This window comes from Chanodichthys erythropterus, chromosome 24 (genome assembly GCF_024489055.1).
Source record: "Chanodichthys erythropterus isolate Z2021 chromosome 24, ASM2448905v1, whole genome shotgun sequence".
NCBI classification, from domain to species: domain Eukaryota; kingdom Metazoa; phylum Chordata; class Actinopteri; order Cypriniformes; family Xenocyprididae; genus Chanodichthys; species Chanodichthys erythropterus.
This window is the reverse complement of record NC_090244.1, coordinates 5,342,137-5,360,000: the sequence shown is the minus strand read 5'-3', so window position 1 is coordinate 5,360,000 and position 17,864 is coordinate 5,342,137. Positions and strand designations below refer to the sequence as shown.

Genomic DNA, 17,864 nt, shown 5'->3' with positions numbered 1-17,864 from the left:
GTATCTGCAGACTCCTATGATCCACTCAGTTGTTATTTTGAACTAAAACTATTAAAAAAAAAGTTTTGGTAATTGAAATAAAGCTGAAATAAAATATAAATATTAGATGAAAAACGTAAAAAAAACTTGGAAATTATAAATAAGTTTACATGAAAGTACTAAAATTATTATTGAATTATATATATATATATATATATATATATATATGATACTATAAGAACTGAATTTGAATTTGAATGAATTTGAATTTCTCTTTAGACTGACCTTTATACTTAAGATTTGGTAAATCATATGACCATATTTCAGTGATTTTGGTTAATCGGTATTGCACTTTGATGGTGATATTATTACAGGCTTTTTTTTAATAGCACTGTGACTGGCACAGATTATGAATATGAATAGTTAATGTGCAGTGCAAACGTTTGAAATGAATCAGCTCAATGTGGAAATCAATCATCAAATCGACGTAACAAATGAACTTGTTCACAGCACAATTTTTATCGATGGCTGTTCCTGCCAAGTAATTTGCGAATCACCCAAAAGAATTGTTAGAAATAGTGATGCTTTCAGACACTCTCACAATGACTGCCTGGGTTTTTCCTCATTTCCATGTTATGACATGCCTATTCATATGACTGCATTTAAAATAACAGTGGAACAAGTGCGCCCAAAATGTGTTAGACTGCAATTTAAACCGATCAGGCATAACATTATGATGACCACTGACAGGTGAAGTGATTAACACTGATTATCTCTGTTAGTGGGTGGGATATATTAGGCAGCAAGTGAACATTTTGTCCTCAAAGTTGATGTGTTAGAAGCAGGAAAAATGGGCAAGCGTAAGGATTTGAGCGAGTTTGACGAGACAAATTGTGATGGCTAGACGACTGGATCAGAGCATCTCCAAAACTGCAGCTCTTGTGGGGTGTTCTCGGTCTGCAGTGGTCAGGATCTATCAAAAGTGGTCCAAGGAAGGAACAGTGGTGAACCGGCGACAGGGTCACGGGCGGCCGAGGCTCATTGATGCATATGGGGAGCGAAGGCTGGCCGTTTGGTCCGATCCAACAGACGAGCTACTGTAGCTCAAATTGATCAAGAAGTTAATGTTGGTTCTGATAGAAAGGTGTCAGAACACACAGTGCATCAGTTTGTTGAGTATGATCCCATGCTGATTCCAGTCCATTGCCGAAAGAGCCAACAGTGGAGCATCAGAACCGGACCACGGAGCAATGGAAGAAGGTGGCCTGGTCTGATGAATCACATTTTCTTTTACATCACATGGATGTTCGGGTGCATGTGCGTCACTTACATGGAAAACACATGGCACCAGGATGCACAATGGGAAGAAGGCAAGCCAACAGAGGCAGTGTGATGCTTTGGTCAATGTTCTGCTGGGAAACCTTGAATCCTGCCATCCATGTGGATGTTACTGTGACACGTACCACCTACCTAAGCATTGTTGAGACCATGTACATCCTTTCATGGAAACGGTATTCCCTGGTCTCTGTGGCCTCTTTCAGCAGGATAATGATCCTGATACAAAGCAAATGGTTCAGGAATGGTTTGAGGAGCACAACAATGAGTTTAAGGTGTTGACTTGGCCTCCAAATTCCCCAGATCTCAATCCAATCGAGCATCTGTGGGATGTGCTGAACAAACAAGTCCGATCCATGGAGGATCCACCTCACAACTTACAGAAACTTAAAGGATCTGCTGCTAACATCTTGGTGTTAGATACCACAGCACACCTTCAGGGGTCTAGAGGAGTCCATGCCTCGACGGGTCAGGGCTGTTTTGGCAGCAAAAGGGGGACCAACACAATATTAGGAAGGTGGTCATAATGTTATGCCTGATCGGTGTATAACAAAAACAATAGTGAAGAAAAGATAATCACAACTTCCATTTCATTCAACATTAAACTCCTCTTCCAGGCCAGTTTTCTCTCTCAGGTCAATGACTCCATGGCTCAACAACTACTTACACTAAATAACACGACAGAACGCACAAACATACATGACCCTGCATGAACTCTCGAGATGTGCATGTGTTCATGAGTTAATTAGCCCGCCTGTTACTGCAGTCTGTCCTCTCGTTAATACATCAGGGTTAACAAACCCTTCTGCCCCTTTAATTACACTCCACTAATACAACTGGATCATTTTCATTCTGCATTTATGATGGAGATACACGCCGATGAGTCTTATCTTTCCTGTCCCAGTTCTCATTTAGGTAACAAAGCCAAAAAGATGAACAAAGGATTTCTTATAATATCATTTGATTAGTTTTGCTATCACAGCTTTGTATAATAAAGGACAATATTTATTTTTAAAAGGAAGCCTGATTTAGTAATCTCAATAACTCAAATCACAAATGACCTATCAGACATGTTTTTCATATCAGCGGAAAATGATATTGCTGTAGACCTTTTAACAGCCGCATTAGCTTGAGGTTTTATATTTAATGAGGATCCTTATATGACCTGGGATGACTAAAAATTTGCGCATCCTAAATGGCATTCAAGATTGGGATTAGTGTGTCCTGAATCATAGTACACTGATAATACCTTGCCAAAGGTCCACAGCACACTATTTCCGGTATTTTTGAAGTACTGTAAGGCCATGTGTCCACTAAAGTCTTTCCCCCCCCGTGTGAGGAGGTGCTGAGGTGCGTCTATTTTGCTTTTTACCAGTTGCCAAAAGTTGAGGAATGTTCGACTTAAAATGCACTTTTTACCCAGCCGTCCAATCACAGTGGAGGAGGGGCGGGGCAAATACCACACCGACCAACCATCACATTCTGCTAGTACAACAATAACAAACGACAACAAGCACTTCTTTTCATCCAAAACTATAGTGCCAGAGCAAGTATGTTACATTGTGTCAACATTTTTTATATTCATTTTTATGAAATCAGATACTAGTAACAGTTCAGAAAAGCACTATATAAATATAAATGTAAGGAATTAGTTCTCATTCGGTTTGTGAAGGTTCCATTTTGATTTTTTCCATTTGTACGTGCCACTCTTAAGGTCGTGAGGATCTTTATTTCTGAATAAAGTTTTAGATTTTGGTTGCTGCAGGGTCAAACCAGAGAGTGTTTTATCAAATATCTATTTTCAAATGAACTTTCAGCTGTAAATGAAATGAAGGCCTGTAATTGTGCACAGAAGCCATGTAAATGTTTCATCTTATTTAGAGTGCAGCTTGGAGTCATTAAGAGATGATTTTGAAGTTATTAAATTGTGTCAGCGCAAACTAGCTCTTTCAGAAAGTGCTCTCTGATCAGAAGACCAAAACATTACTGTAGAAATTACACAAATTAATCACAGTATGCCTTTAAAGGCCCAATATTTAGCATTTTATGAATTAATTTATTATAAATTAAGAAGACATGCTCTGCTCCTCACACTAACCTACTTTTGGTTTAGAAGACTTTGAATATTTATTTTCATGTTAGTTTCTCCATTAAAAAGGACCCAGACTGCAAGCAAAATAGTTGCAAAGGTAAAAATATATGACGATTTAAAATCTAGTTAGGAAAACTGTGTGCATCCATATGATTACAGCAGATATAATTTCGTTTTCTTCATGTACCTGTAAAGGTTGCTATGCTGTTGCAATTTCTATGCAGTGCTAAAATTCTACAAATGGTTTTAGTATTTCTGTGCAGTTGCTAGGGTGTTGCTATGTGTAGCTAAAGTGCACAAAATGCTGTTTGGAAAATTGCTATGCTGTTGTCAGGGTGTTGCTATGCAGTGCTAAAACTCTACAAATGTTTTTTAGTGTTGCTATACAGTTGCTAGGTTGTTTGCCAGGGTGTTGCTATGCATAGTTATAGTGCACAAAATGTTTGGAAAATTGCTATGCTGTTGCCAGGGTGTTGCTATGCAGAGCTAAAAATCTACAAGTGGTTTTTAGTGTTGCTATACAGTTGCTAGGTTGTTTGCCAGGGTGTTGCTATGCGTAGTTATAGTGCACAAAATGTTTGGAAAATTGCTTTGGTGTTGCTATGAAGAGCTAAAAATCTACAAGTGGTTTTTAGTGTTGTTATAAAGTTGCTAGATTGTTTGCCAAGGTGTTGCTATGCATAACTGAAGTGCACAAAATGTTGTTTGGAAAATTGCTATGCTGTTGCCAGAGTGTTGCTATGCAGTGCTAAAACTCTACAAATGGTTTTTAGTTTTGCTATACAGTTGCTAGGTTGTTTGCCAGGGTGTTGCTATGCATAGTTATAGTGCACAAAATGTTTGGAAAATTGCTATGCTGTTGCCAGGGTGTTGCTATGCAGAGCTAAAAATCTACAAGTGGTTTTTAGTGTTGCTATACAGTTGCTAGGTTGTTTGCCAGGGTGTTGCTATGCGTAGTTATAGTGCACAAAATGTTTGGAAAATTGCTTTGGTGTTGCTATGAAGAGCTAAAAATCTACAAGTGGTTTTTAGTGTTGTTATAAAGTTGCTAGATTGTTTGCCAAGGTGTTGCTATGCATAACTGAAGTGCACAAAATGTTGTTTGGAAAATTGCTATGCTGTTGCCAGAGTGTTGCTATGCAGTGCTAAAACTCTACAAATGGTTTTTAGTTTTGCTATACAGTTGCTAGGTTGTTTGCCAGGGTGTTGCTATGCGTAGTTATAGTGCACAAAATGTTTGGAAAATTGCTATGCTGTTGCTATGAAGAGCTAAAAATCTACAAGTGGTTTTTAGTGTTGTTATAAAGTTGCTAGATTGTTTGCCAGGGTGTTGCTATGCGTAGTTATAGTGCACAAAATGCTTGGAAAATTGCTATGCTGTTGCCAGGGTGTTGCTATGCAGAGCTAAAAATCTACACATGTTTTTAGTGTTGCTATACACTTGCTAGGTTGTTTGCCAGGGTGTTGCTATGAGTAGCTTAAGTGCACAAAATGTTGTTTGGAAAGTTGCTATGCTGTTGCCAGGGTGTTGCTATGCAGAGCTAAAAGTCTACAAGTGGTTTTTAGTGTTGCTATAAAGTTGCTAGGTTGTTTGCCAGGGTGTTGCTATGCGTAGCTTAAGTGCACAAAATGTTGTTTGGCAAAATGCTATGCTGTTGCCAGGGTGTTGCTAAGCAGAGCTAAACATCTACAAGTAGTTTTTTAGTGTTGCTATACAGTTGCTAGGATGTTTGCCAGGGTGTTGCTATGCGTAGCTTAAGTGCACAAAATGTTGTTTGGAAAGTTGCTATGCTGTTGCCAGGGTGTTGCTATGCAGAGCTAAAAGTCTACAAGTGGTTTTTAGTGTTGCTATACAGTTGCTAGGATGTTTGCCAGGGTGTTGCTATGCGTAGCTTAAGTGCACAAAATGTTGTTTGGAAAATTGCTATGCTGTTGCCAGGGCATTGCTATGAGGTGCTACAACTCTACAAATGTGTTAGCACTTCTATGCTGTTGCTAGGGTGTTTTTTTTTTTTTTAGCCTAGAGCATCAGGTGAGTGGCACTGAAATGTGTTATCAACACTACACAATGTGTTTCACCATTCACTGTTTAAATACAGAGTGTGTGTATAAAAGCAGAACTGCTCTAGGTAGCTGTTATTCTGTTAGGACTAAGACTGTGGGATGCAGACGACTGTTGGGGAAATTAAATTTGCTGGGCTACAGGGGACATTCCATCAATATCGCTCCGCTCTCCGCTGAACACAAACCAAATCAAACTGGTGCCATGCACACACGTACACACATTCGCGGCAAGAGACAGACCGTGAAAACAGCAGACGGGGCACCAGGTCATTCTTTTCCAGGTCAGACCAGAGAAAATGTACTTTTATGTGAGGAAAATGTGTCATTGCAAAGTACTGCAGTTATAAAGCTCCCCATTTGAATCCCAGCAGCATGAGAGACATCACAGAAACCTGCTCAGTGTGTCCTGAATGCCACAGCGATGATTGACGCTGTGAAACCTGCATTTCACAGCGTCTTGAAGGAAAATCATTTTGAAATATTCGCATTTTATCAAGGAAACGGGACTGTTAATATAGGAGCGTATGATTTGGTCTATTGAGTACTTATTATTATTCAGGCTCCATGAGAAAATAAATTACAAATAAGATCTCATGCATGTCTGGAATGTTTCTTCTAGACATCACAGATATTAAATGGAGGGAAAATTACTTCTTAGATGTTCCTTCTGAGAAAAAGACCTCAGTAGTCTCACATGTGTCTCCTCTGAGGAGAACTTAATGTCTCAGACTGTGCTCAGATTTGACAAGGTACCAAAATCTGCCATTACAAGTCAGTGTTTTATATTCTTACTGTATGTCAACTATTATTTCATTGGTGTCTGTTTTTATTTCCCTTAGGATGTTTTGAAGAACATTTTGAAGCAGAACTCTTGTAAGTTTTCTGAGCGATGAAACAGCAACCTCCGAACATTAAAATCGGCCTCTAGATAATACAAGAATTTCAATGAATATTTTGAGGTGAGAAGACAAAAATCTTTCACACTCTCTGAGTTTACATGGAACCTAATAATACAATTGTAATCAAACTAGTACTAGCACAGTTGGAATAAAAAAGTCACCTGTAACCACATCAATCAAAATGAATTGGCCAAATCTGATTAAAATTTAATTCGGATGGATTTATTTTGATTGAAACAAAAGGTTACAATGTAAATTTAGCAACTGTGTCCAAACCACCTGCTTGCAACCACTAAGGTGTGCAAGTGGTGTTTTTATGTGTTGTTCTGAAAAAAAATTGAACAAAGACATTGTTTTAATGAATAAATGCCATCAATTTATGTTTCAGAGAGAATGCCAGACAAGTGACCGGAAAAGAAGACCTCGCCAGTCAACATCTGACGAATTTCCTCATTGTGAGTTTTAGTTAGGCTGAATTTAGTTAGTGTCATTTGGCAGAGGGCAGGAGCAGCCAATGAGAAAAGCAGGTCAGGTGGAAAACAGGCAGGATGTAAATTTGAGTGTCAGGGAGAGAAATTGTGTGTATAGCCACACGAGCAGAAGATCCGCTCGACAGGAACCACAGGAACCGGGCCAAACAGACACACGACTCCTAAAATAGATCCATCCAGAGCTGAAAATCCGGGCCTGCAGGAGATTCTCACCATCAGGAGTGCTGGAGATCGACTGTGAAACTCTAATTATGTCTCTCTCTCTCTGTCTTGCTCGTTTCTCATCACAGTTCAGGTTCCATTTCCATACTATCCTTGAGAACTGTCAGCTTTAATGGTAATTAGTGGTATTTTCTAAGGTAAGAATCACTATTACTGTTCCTCATGTTAAAGGTTAAAGATCTGAGTGAACAATTATTCCTGAAGAATTAACCTTCTGTATGTGCTAAGGATTTTAAAATGTCATATTTCTAAATGATCAGAAGTTTTTCCATCTACATTAATTTAAAATATTCATGTCATAAAGGTTGTCGATCATGGTTATAAAGATTTGGTGGGCTTTTTTTTACTTGGGCCATGAACACAATCACTTGAACACCCTAGCAACCACACAGCAACACAGTAAAAACAAACAGACAAACAAACAAACAAAAAAGCATTTAGACCAACCACAACACCTTAGAAACTACATAGCAACATGCTAAAAACATTTTGTGGACTATAGTTACATATAGCAAACCTGTGCAAACACACTTAAAACTGCATAGCAACACACTAAAAACCATTTGGATCTCTTTAGCATTGCATAGCAACCCCTTGGCAAACACCCACAACACCTTAGCAGTTGCACAGCAACATGCTAAAAAATATTTAGTGCACTTTACCTATGTATAGCAACACCCTGGCAAGCTGCATACAGTAGCAATGCCTTGGCAAACACCCACAACACTTTAGAAACTGCATAGCAACACCCCGGCAACCACATATTAACATGCCAGACAACATTTAGTGTTCTTTAGCTATGCATAGCAACACCCTGGCGAATACACTAGTATATGCATAGCAACACACTAAAAATCATATGGATCACTTTAGCATTGCATAGCAACCCCTTGGCAAATACGACACCTTAGCAGCTGCACAAGTGCACTTTTCCTATGTATAGTGACACCCTGGCAGACTGCATAGCAACACACTGCAAAGCAACACCCTGGCAACCACATATTAACATGCCAGACAACATTTAGTGCTCTTTAGCTATGCATAGCAACACCCTGGTGAATACACTAGTATATGATTAGCAATGCGCTAAAAACTATTTGGATCATTTTAGTGTTGCATAGCAACCTCTTGGCACCTTAGCATCTGCACAACAACATGCTTAAAAACATTTAGTGTACTTTTCCTATGTATGGCAACACCCTGGCAAAATGTATAGCAACATACTGCATAGCAATGCCCTAGCAAACACCCGCAACATTTAATAGAAACTGCATAGCAACACCCTGGCAACCACACATTAACATGCCAGACAATAAAAATGGCTAAAGCTGGTGAATACACAAGTATATTCATTGCAATGCACTAAAAAAAAACATTTGAACCACTTTAGCTATGCATAGCAATGACCTGGCAACAGAATAGTGCATGCAAACAACATTGTGTGCACTTTAGCTACACACAGTAACACCCTTGCGAACACCCTAGCAACTGCATAGCAACATTAAAATCCACTTGGAGCACTTTAGCTATGCATTGCAATGACCACAGCATAGGAACATGCTAAAAGTCTCACAGGACACTATAGCAACTGCACAGCAGGCGTGAATACTCTAGCATTGATGCGTGAACAAACATTCATATTTCCTTCAGGAAATGTAAAATTCTAGTTTTCTATTATCAAGCAATATTTAAAGTCATAATAATTGTTATTGTCTCTCCCTGCAGTCCTGTGAAGCGCAGCGAGGCTCTGAAATAGCCTCAACTGATGCAAATTGCTGTTTGTGGCTGCAGCCCTGAAAAGCACTTAAAGTGAGTTTTAAAAGAGGGCTGCTCCCTCCCGAGACAAAGTCTCTCTCTGTGTGAGTGTGTGTGTACTTCAGAGATTTTTGCACTTCTACAACAGGAGTCTCTTCCAGCAAAGCAAGGAAAACGTTCTCTTGTATTCGCTCAAGCGCACTCTCTCTCTGTTACCCTGTTTAACCCGCGTCTAGGGATTTTGTACACCGCTAACGTCTCTATCGCATATAATCATTGTCAAAGCTTTTAAAATTAATGGTGATAAAAATACTGTCTTAAAATCACTACTTGTGTGGTTTTGTTTTATACAATAAAAAAAAGTTTGACCCCACCTTCAATGTCAAAAGTCAAAAGAATTTTTTGATTTCATCACATGGCAGGCATAAAAAACAGAAAACTAATAGCACATGTCTCATCAACAAAAGAGGTATCATTCTTGTCTTGTAGCACAAACAATTTGTGACTAGTGTCCCAAATGCTTATATTAACAATTTGCTATTTAGTTTAGCTTGCTAGCTAAATGAGTTAACAAGCACTAGATCAGGAACTTACCTTGTTTCCTTACAGTCTAATTATACACACACTGATTTTTACACAGTTTGAGTTTTTACACACTGTCTGTGTGTCAACAGTGTAAAGTATGCTGCGGCTAATTAAGAGTCGCTAAACTTGTCTCTTTGCCGCTAGCATTCACACACCATTACAAACACACACACAGGCATACAAAGCCCTCAGGCATACACAACTGTCACTATCATAAACACACATGCACAGAAAAACCAAGACGCTCTTGTGAAAACATCACACACACTTGGAGTCATTAGATTATTTCTGACACCAGACATTTCCTCAGCGTGAACGTGTTGCTCTTTAACATTATTTTATTCTGTCTGATGTGCTCACAGAGTCTGATGAAGACACTGCAGTAGCATTTCATTTAGCATTGCTGGAGTGTGACACGCCTAGAGCTGAAGGCTAAGAGATGTGAAACCCAATCAGGAGAGGGAGGACATTCAAGACAGGCTGGTCAAATCATAGCTGTTTGAAATGGAATACTGGTGTATTTTTATGGCTTACTGTGCAAATGCATACTGACAAAATCTGAGTTCTGTGGCTTTTAGACCTTGATGGTCACCGTGATTTTGCCAAGTAAGACATGTTCCTGGATCAACATCTTTGTTGATCCTGGAACAACATTCCAATCAACCAATCAGATTTGAGGGACAAATCTACCGTTTATTTCAAGTTTAGGCTTGCAACCAGGGTTAGGTGCTTCTTCATCAATGTTATTTACCTATTTTCTTTAGGGATAAGGATTAGGTTTAGGGGTAGGAATAGGGTTAAGACTACATTTTCAGACTGGAATGTTGTTCCAGGATCAACAAAATATGTTGATCCAGGAACATGTCTTACTTGGCAAAATCACGGTGACCATATTGATGACGCATCCTGCACTACACAGATTTTTGTCCTGTCAGATCTCTCTAGAATGAGAATGCCCCTCCCGCTAAACCGCCTAAAACTAACTAGCGAGTAACAAACAATAGGTCCTGACCAGGGCTGCATGATTTGGGGAAGAAATCTTAATTGCATCTTTTCAAATAAAATTGTGATTGTGGTTTAAAATAATAATAAAAATTCTATAAATTTAAAAGGATTAGTTGACTTTCATTTGAAAATTACCCCAAGCATTACTCACCCTCAAGCCATCCTAGGTGTATGTGACTTTCTTCTTTCTGATGAACACAATCGGAGATATATTAATAAATATCCTGATGCATCTAAGCTTTATAATGACAGTGAGCGGGATCAATGAGTATGAGCTGAAGAAAGTGCCTCCAACCATCATAAACATACTCCACGCGGCTCCGGGGGTTAATAAAGGCCTTCTGAAGCAAAGTGACGTGTTTGTGTAAGAAAAATATTTACAACAACTTTTAATGAAGTAAAATATCTAGCTTCCGCCAGACTGCCTTCTGTATTCAAATTACGGAAAAAACGGAACTGGCGTTGCATCAGTTAAATACGGAAGAGGATTAGGGCCAAGCAATAATAAAAAAATAAAACCATCTTGAGATTAAAGTTGTTAAATTTCGAGAAAAAAAAAAAACGTTAAATTTTGAGAAAAAAGTCAAAATAAAATGTTGAGAATAAACTCATTAAATTATGAGAAAAAACTTGTTAATTTTTTAAAGAAAAGGTTGAGATAAAATGTTGAGAATAAAGTCATTAAATTACAAGAAAAAAATCGTTAAATTTCAAGAAAAAAGTCGAGATAAAATGTTGAGAATAAACATTAAATTATGAGAAAAAACTCGTTAGATTTCAAGAAAAAAGTCGAGATAAAATGTTGGAAAAAAAAGTCGTTAAATTATGAGAAAAAGTCATTAAATTACGAGAACAAATTTGTTAAATTATGAGAAAAATGTTGTTAAATTTCGAGAAAAAAAGTCAAGATAAAATGTTGACAATAACGAATTTGTTCTCATAATTTAATGCCTTTTTTCTCGTAATTTCAATACTTTATTCTCAACATTTTATCTTAACTTTTTTTCTCGAAATTTAACTTTTTTTCTCATAATTTAACGAATTTGTTCTCATAATCTAACGACTTTTTTCTCGTAATTTAATGACTTTATTCTTAACATTTTATCTCGACTTTTTTCTCAAAATTTAACGAGTTTTTTCTCATAATTTAATGACTTTAATCTCGAAATGTTTTTATTTTTTTATTATTGCTTGGCCCTAATCCTTTTCCATAGTTAAAAGTGTGGTAAGTAGATTTTGAAAAACATTGTTTGGAAGTTAGTCTGGCTGACACCAACAACAAACGTGTAACCAATCAGCATTAGGGGGCGTAGCTATAACAGTCGAGGAGACAGAATGAGCAAGAAAAAAAAAAGGCTAGGGCATCCTTATGCTAGGACGTAGCATAGGCTTTTTGAACAGCGAGAGTTTTACACGTTCTTTGTGAGTAGAATACAGAAGGCGGTCTGGCAGAAGCTAGATATTTTACTTCATAACTTGTTAAATATGGTTTTTTTTCTTACACAAACGCTTCACATCAGAAGGCCTTTATTGTGTGTGAAATATGTTTATGATGGACGGATGTGGATGGAGGCACTTTCTTCAGCTTCATACTCGTTGGTCCCTCTCACTGCCGTTATAAAGCGCGGATGTGTCAGGATATTTATAAAAATATCTCTGATTGTGTTCATCAGAAAGAAGAAAGACATATACACCTGTGGTAATTTTCATTTGAAAGTGAACTAATCCTTTAAGAAATATTACTATTGTAATATTTTATTGTAAAAAAAAATTACTTTTTATGAAAAATAATATTATACTACCTTTATTTGTCAATAAAACTAAAAAAACAGCACTAATATTGATGGCTTTTTTAATTTCCAATGTTTTTATATTGTCAGAAAACTCCAGGGAGTCTTTAAAGCTTTTGATGAAAACAACTAGTTTATAAGCGCGTCTCGTATTACTTGTTTGGGAAGATGACCGGTGTTTAATTAATTTGATAATTACACTAAGCCATACTGTGATTTCAGTTAGATTTCGATTAATCGTACCACCATAGTCCTGACCGTGACATTCACTAAAGGCTTTTCAAAGAGACAAGCCCTTTGATATGCCCTGCTGAAAAATTCAATACTTTGAATAGTATTTAAAACAGTACGCACTAGCAATGTGAGTGCTTTGCATTGTGTGATACAAACTCCATGCAGTTGTATACTGCACATTTTGGTTAATGTATTATCCCATGCATACATAAGTATAAACGTATATGCAAAAAAAAAATAGTATTGTAGTATGCCATTTACTTTATATCTAATAATAGCACTTTTTTACAGTATGCTGTGCATATATACTGTATTTGTTTTCAAATAGTTGTTAGCAGTATACATTGATTAATGTTTCAAACAGTAGTATGCTTCATTGTTGTCACCATGTTACATGTTTAATGACACATGAGAGTCATACAAAAAACAGGATACTGTACACAGTATACATACAGCATACTGCAAAATTGAGCAATAAAGTAGTATGTTATTCTGACCATACCACATACATATAGACATTCAGTGTAGATCGGATTAGTCTTGGTTTCTCTAGAAGGTTTTTTGGCAGGATTTGTGACAGTATATACTAATGTAAGACTCTCTCTCCATGTAGTGTGGGCGTCTCTATCTCCTGCAGGCTGATTTAAACTCTCACAGCATCTCAGCAGGGTTTGGATACTCTCTGAGTTTCTCACAATGTTGACACCAAACGTCCCAGTACTGTTCCAGAACACTCAGTTTGAGTACACGTGACACCAGAAGTCCTGAGGGTTGGATGTCAATCTGGCTTTCAATCTCATGTAAGTGCGGTTTAGTGTTCGGACCAACCTGTGTCATGTGATGTGCAAACAGTTTTGAGAGGATGTGTTGCATGCAGGAGGCACTACCGATGTGAAGAAAGTGGAGTGACAAACAAAGTTCCTTTAAAGGTGCCTTAAGCAGTTTCTGAGAAACACTGTTCATATATGAAAAATCAACCCAAACAAACACACCCCTCCCTTCATTGCTCCTCCCCAAAATGCACGAACGCACAATGCAAGATAGCTGAAAAACAGCAAAATAATATGAAGATGATGAAGGAACGACAAGAAAGAACAAAAAAATGAACATACAGTACACAAGTATATACGAGCAAGAGTTTCTTGTTAGTTTCCCGACAAACAATGACACTCAAAACTGTCCTGTTACTATAACTAACATTACAACAACAGCATATCTTGGCAAAACCAATGTATGGAGCATAAGCAACACATCCTCGGTGTCCGTTTTCAGGCCTTCCCACTCTCTCCAGCGCTGGAAAGCTCTTGCCTGATCATAACCAGTGATATTCTTTTTGTAATGTCTCTCAGCCATCTCTCTTTCTACAGTCTTTCTTCAAATCTCTCTCTTGCTCACTCTCTCTCCTCCCCCATCATGTGTAGACTGCTGATTGGCTACAAGTGTGTTGTGCTGCTCGCTTACCGCACCTTTAAGGCAAATCAGTACACTTGGCGGCCATTTTGGCTAAAGTTGTCTCTTGCGCGAAACACCCGGTTGCATGGATTCCTATTGAAACGACTGGAATTCGGCTGCAGATTTTGTCGAGCAATGGTAAATTATACAATGTAAATTTTATAGTGTCATAAATTTGGCTTTTTAAAATGAAATCAAGCTGAAAACAAATGTGCATATGCGATGATATCTTACACCGTGTCTACACTGGATGCGAGCGTGACACGTCAAAAGACAATAGAACCCATTATAATCAGTGATATTGTCTAGAATGGATGTGGCGCGACGCGACAAATTCCAGACAGTAAACGGATACCCCGTTCTGTTACTGACATAGCCCATGTGCTTTGCAACGGTCTGTTTGACGCGTTCAGCGTAGACAGCTTTTAGCTGTTGCGGCGCGGCAAGATGCGCGGTGTAGACATGGTGCTAACCAGCAAGGTGATTGGCTCTTTTAACCGGAAGGCGGGACTTCCTTTTACACTCACTGAAGTGGCATTAAAAATGCCTTAAAAATGAGTGCACTATTGTAATATAATATGTTATATAATGACAATTCTCTGTGCTTTAGTTGTTTGTTGTCTGTGTTAGCATGTTGTTGCAGAACCAATGTGACTTACACATTCTTACTTGCGTGTAACTAGACTTGTCGGTAATGCGATAAATCACGATATTGTAATCGTCGACACTTCAGAATACCGTAAATAATAATTTATTACCAATTATTAATTTTTTTATAAGGCAATTAAGAATACTTTACCCATCAATCGTATAAAATGCATGACACCGCTGTATTCTGCGTCAAAAGGACACGCGCTCAGATGTAAACAATCTCAACGTGCACGAGAAGCACATGGCGGAACCAGTGAAGGAGACGAGCTGAATGAAAGTGCGCGTTCACTCTCTGACAGCAGAGGGCGCTGATGGAACAGCAGCGTGCAGCGGTTATGAAGTTTTTAAAATGCTTCAAACAGCCATTCATTTTTTTGTAATCTCAGTGTTGTTCATCACAGCACCAAATACTGAATACTTAAAAAAGACTTAAAAGGATATTTATTTTCAAACCTAAACATTTTTATAATTTAATCTGGACTACAACATGCCCTAATGATTAGAAATGTTCTGATTATTTGTTATTGTTCAGTAAAACTTTGAAAACATACAGCTTCATTAATTAACATGTTAATTCATTATCACTAAACTGACAATAAACATACTTATAAAGTATTAATTATTATTAATTAATGTTAATTTCTTAGTTACTATTTAATAGCATTACTAAAATCAAAATAACTTATTTAATGGACCTGAGATAAAACTAACAATGATCAGCTGTCTTTCTAAACTAACATTAACAAAAAATAACACTTTCTGTAACAAATGTAGCTATTGCTCAATCTTAGTTAATGCATTAAATAGAGTAAAGTGTTATCTGTTGTTCTTTATAGCCTAATTCTTTCACATTTTAATCTGTTTGAAAATTTCAGTCAGAGTTGTTTTTGTTTTATTACAAAAAGAGTTCTTAAACCTGTTAAACTATGACAAAAACTATGATTAAAAACTTATTTTAATATCGTGATAATACCGTATACCGTGATAAAAGCTTCATCAATTAATCGCAACATGAAAATTTGATACCGTCACATGCCTACGTGTAACTAATTGGGTGTTTACACGACACCATTTTCGGAAATGTTTTAATGCATTTTGGCAGTTCATTTACATAGCAACAGCATTTGGGGGGCCTGAAAACGCAAACATTTGAAAATAGGTTTCAAAATGATACCGTTATCGTCTCCGTGTAAACTACAAAAACGAGTAAATGGTGAAAACGGTGACGTCATGCATATTACGTGTTCAGTCTGTAGTCGCGTAGTTTTTCTTTACAAAGTGACATCGCCAACTAGTGGCCTGACATGAACGATACAGCATTTTTAATTGTTTTGTGGATCTGTGTGAACGGGGATTGTTTTGACAACATAGTCGCCTGTACGCGTAAAATACAAAGGACTTTTCTGTTGTTGTGTAAACATACCCTTACTTCATTTGTGCATTCATGTCATTTTGTGCATTTGTATGATGCAATTTTATGTTTTTTTTTTTTTATATATAAATCTGGTTAATCTCATATGCATTTGATGCATTTGAGTGAGTTAATTAACCCATTAGCAAAGCACTTCAGTTTACCGGTATTCATTTACTGAACAGCTTCAGCTCATGCAGTGGGACTTCCTGTCCTACAGCTGCCATGCTGAAAGTCTCCCATTTGTTTTTCTACAAATAGTCTGTCTTCATGATTCAAGTCTGGTCCGCAACAAGTCCCAGTCCGAATAATGCCTCTCTCCTAATAATGCGCTGTCAGACACATTTAACTAATGTTCTCTGTTCTGCGTTTTCCTCTCTCTCTCTCCATGTCTGAGTGCTTTACTCAGTGAATCACACACAGTCTCTCTCTCTCAGTGATGGGTGTGGTGTGTTTGGTTGAATCTGGGTCATTCTGTATTATCTTTATTGTGACTGTGGTGTGAATGATGGATCATTTTATTCATTTTAATGCATCACAGAAATCCAGACTGCTACATCCATCCTCTAATTGGTTTGATGTCTGTCATCTCGCAGTGATATCTCTGCCAGGTCCATTTCTGCTCTACAGATGGTGTCCAGAACATGTGAGTGTTTGTCATACACACAGCCAGGAATGGCTTCATCACAGACACATGCTAGTCAGCTGACTGCTGGTTTTGGGTGGAGCTCCTGCAATTTGTCGGGCTCCACCAGGGGGCCCCATAGTGTTTAACATTACCACCCACAACCACAGCAAAGCATCATTAAAGATCACTGTTCTTATTAAACTCCACTGCAGTCCTGCCACGGCGCACTCAAAACCCTCAAACACTCTCAGAAGCTCAACAGCTTATTGAAATAAAGATAAAAGAGGAATTTTCAGAGAGGGAATTATGTCTGCAAGACATAAGGGTTTCTTCCAGTCCACCTCCTTTTTCATTAGCAGAGAGCATTTCTCAAAAGTCACAAGCCTTTAGCCTTAGATGGTAAACCGTCAGACTCAAATTGTTTCTAAGATGACTCAAAATTCAAGCACCAATCGTATTGACACTTTACAGAATTGTTTTATTATGCTGGTAAACTTAAAGCTGTCATAGTGGTTAGCATGAACACGTTAGAGAATCTGAGAAAGAACTGGATTTGCTGACGTTTACAAGGTTCATGGCATTAGATTTATGGTAGATCTCACAAGAGTTTTATTTGAGACACTTGGTAAGAAATAAACAAGACCAGACAAAATGCGACAATCACTCATAAAAATATAAATACTCATGTCATATTCAGAATTTAAAATAGCATTGAAAATACCAATTAAAAATTAATTCAATTCAATTCAATTCATATTTATTTGTATAGCGCTTTTCATGATACATTGCATGTCAACATCACAATTTAAAGAATGCAGTTAGCAAATAATGTAATAATTTAGGCAATTAATTGTTAATTTAGCCACTGTTAGCAGTTTAACAGAAGGTAGAAGCAATGAGCTCCTGGAAAAATGAATTACATATGAATTACATATTAACAATAATTAGGATATAATTAAACCAATATAAATAATACCACAATGAGTTCATTATTGTAATATACTGTAGTATTGTGAATTCTTTACGTTTTTCATTGTCTTGTTGTTAGGAAAAGAGAATATTCACGATGGGACTTTTACACATTCTTATTTAGTTGGGTTGGGTTGAAAATGGACAAACCCAGTGATTGGTTTGTTTTAGCCCAACAGTTGGGTTAAATGTTTGCCCAGCCAGCTGGGTTGTTTTATTTAACCCAACTATTGTTTAAAAATTACTGCACTGCTTGCTTAAAGGGTTAGTTCACCCAAAAATGAAAATTTTGTCATTTATTA

The 17,864-nt window shown here is 37.4% G+C and overlaps 1 long non-coding RNA gene across 8 annotated transcripts in view; it reads left to right on the top strand.

Annotated features, from left to right (window-relative positions):
* The window catches only part of LOC137015573 (uncharacterized), a 40,673-nt gene that overhangs the window by 6,728 nt on the left and 16,081 nt on the right, over nucleotides 1-17,864 (top strand). For 5 of the 8 annotated variants that reach the window (XR_010894001.1, XR_010894000.1, XR_010893997.1 and 2 more), the window contains exons 3-8: nucleotides 6,310-6,429; nucleotides 6,758-6,824; nucleotides 7,151-7,219; nucleotides 8,808-8,891; nucleotides 13,065-13,251; nucleotides 16,507-16,611. This is a non-coding gene — a long non-coding RNA (uncharacterized lncRNA). The remainder of the gene's footprint in view (nucleotides 1-6,309; nucleotides 6,430-6,757; nucleotides 6,825-7,150; nucleotides 7,220-8,807; nucleotides 8,892-13,064; nucleotides 13,252-16,506; nucleotides 16,612-17,864) is intronic. The other 3 variants (XR_010893996.1, XR_010893999.1, XR_010893998.1) reach the window with 3 other exon arrangements.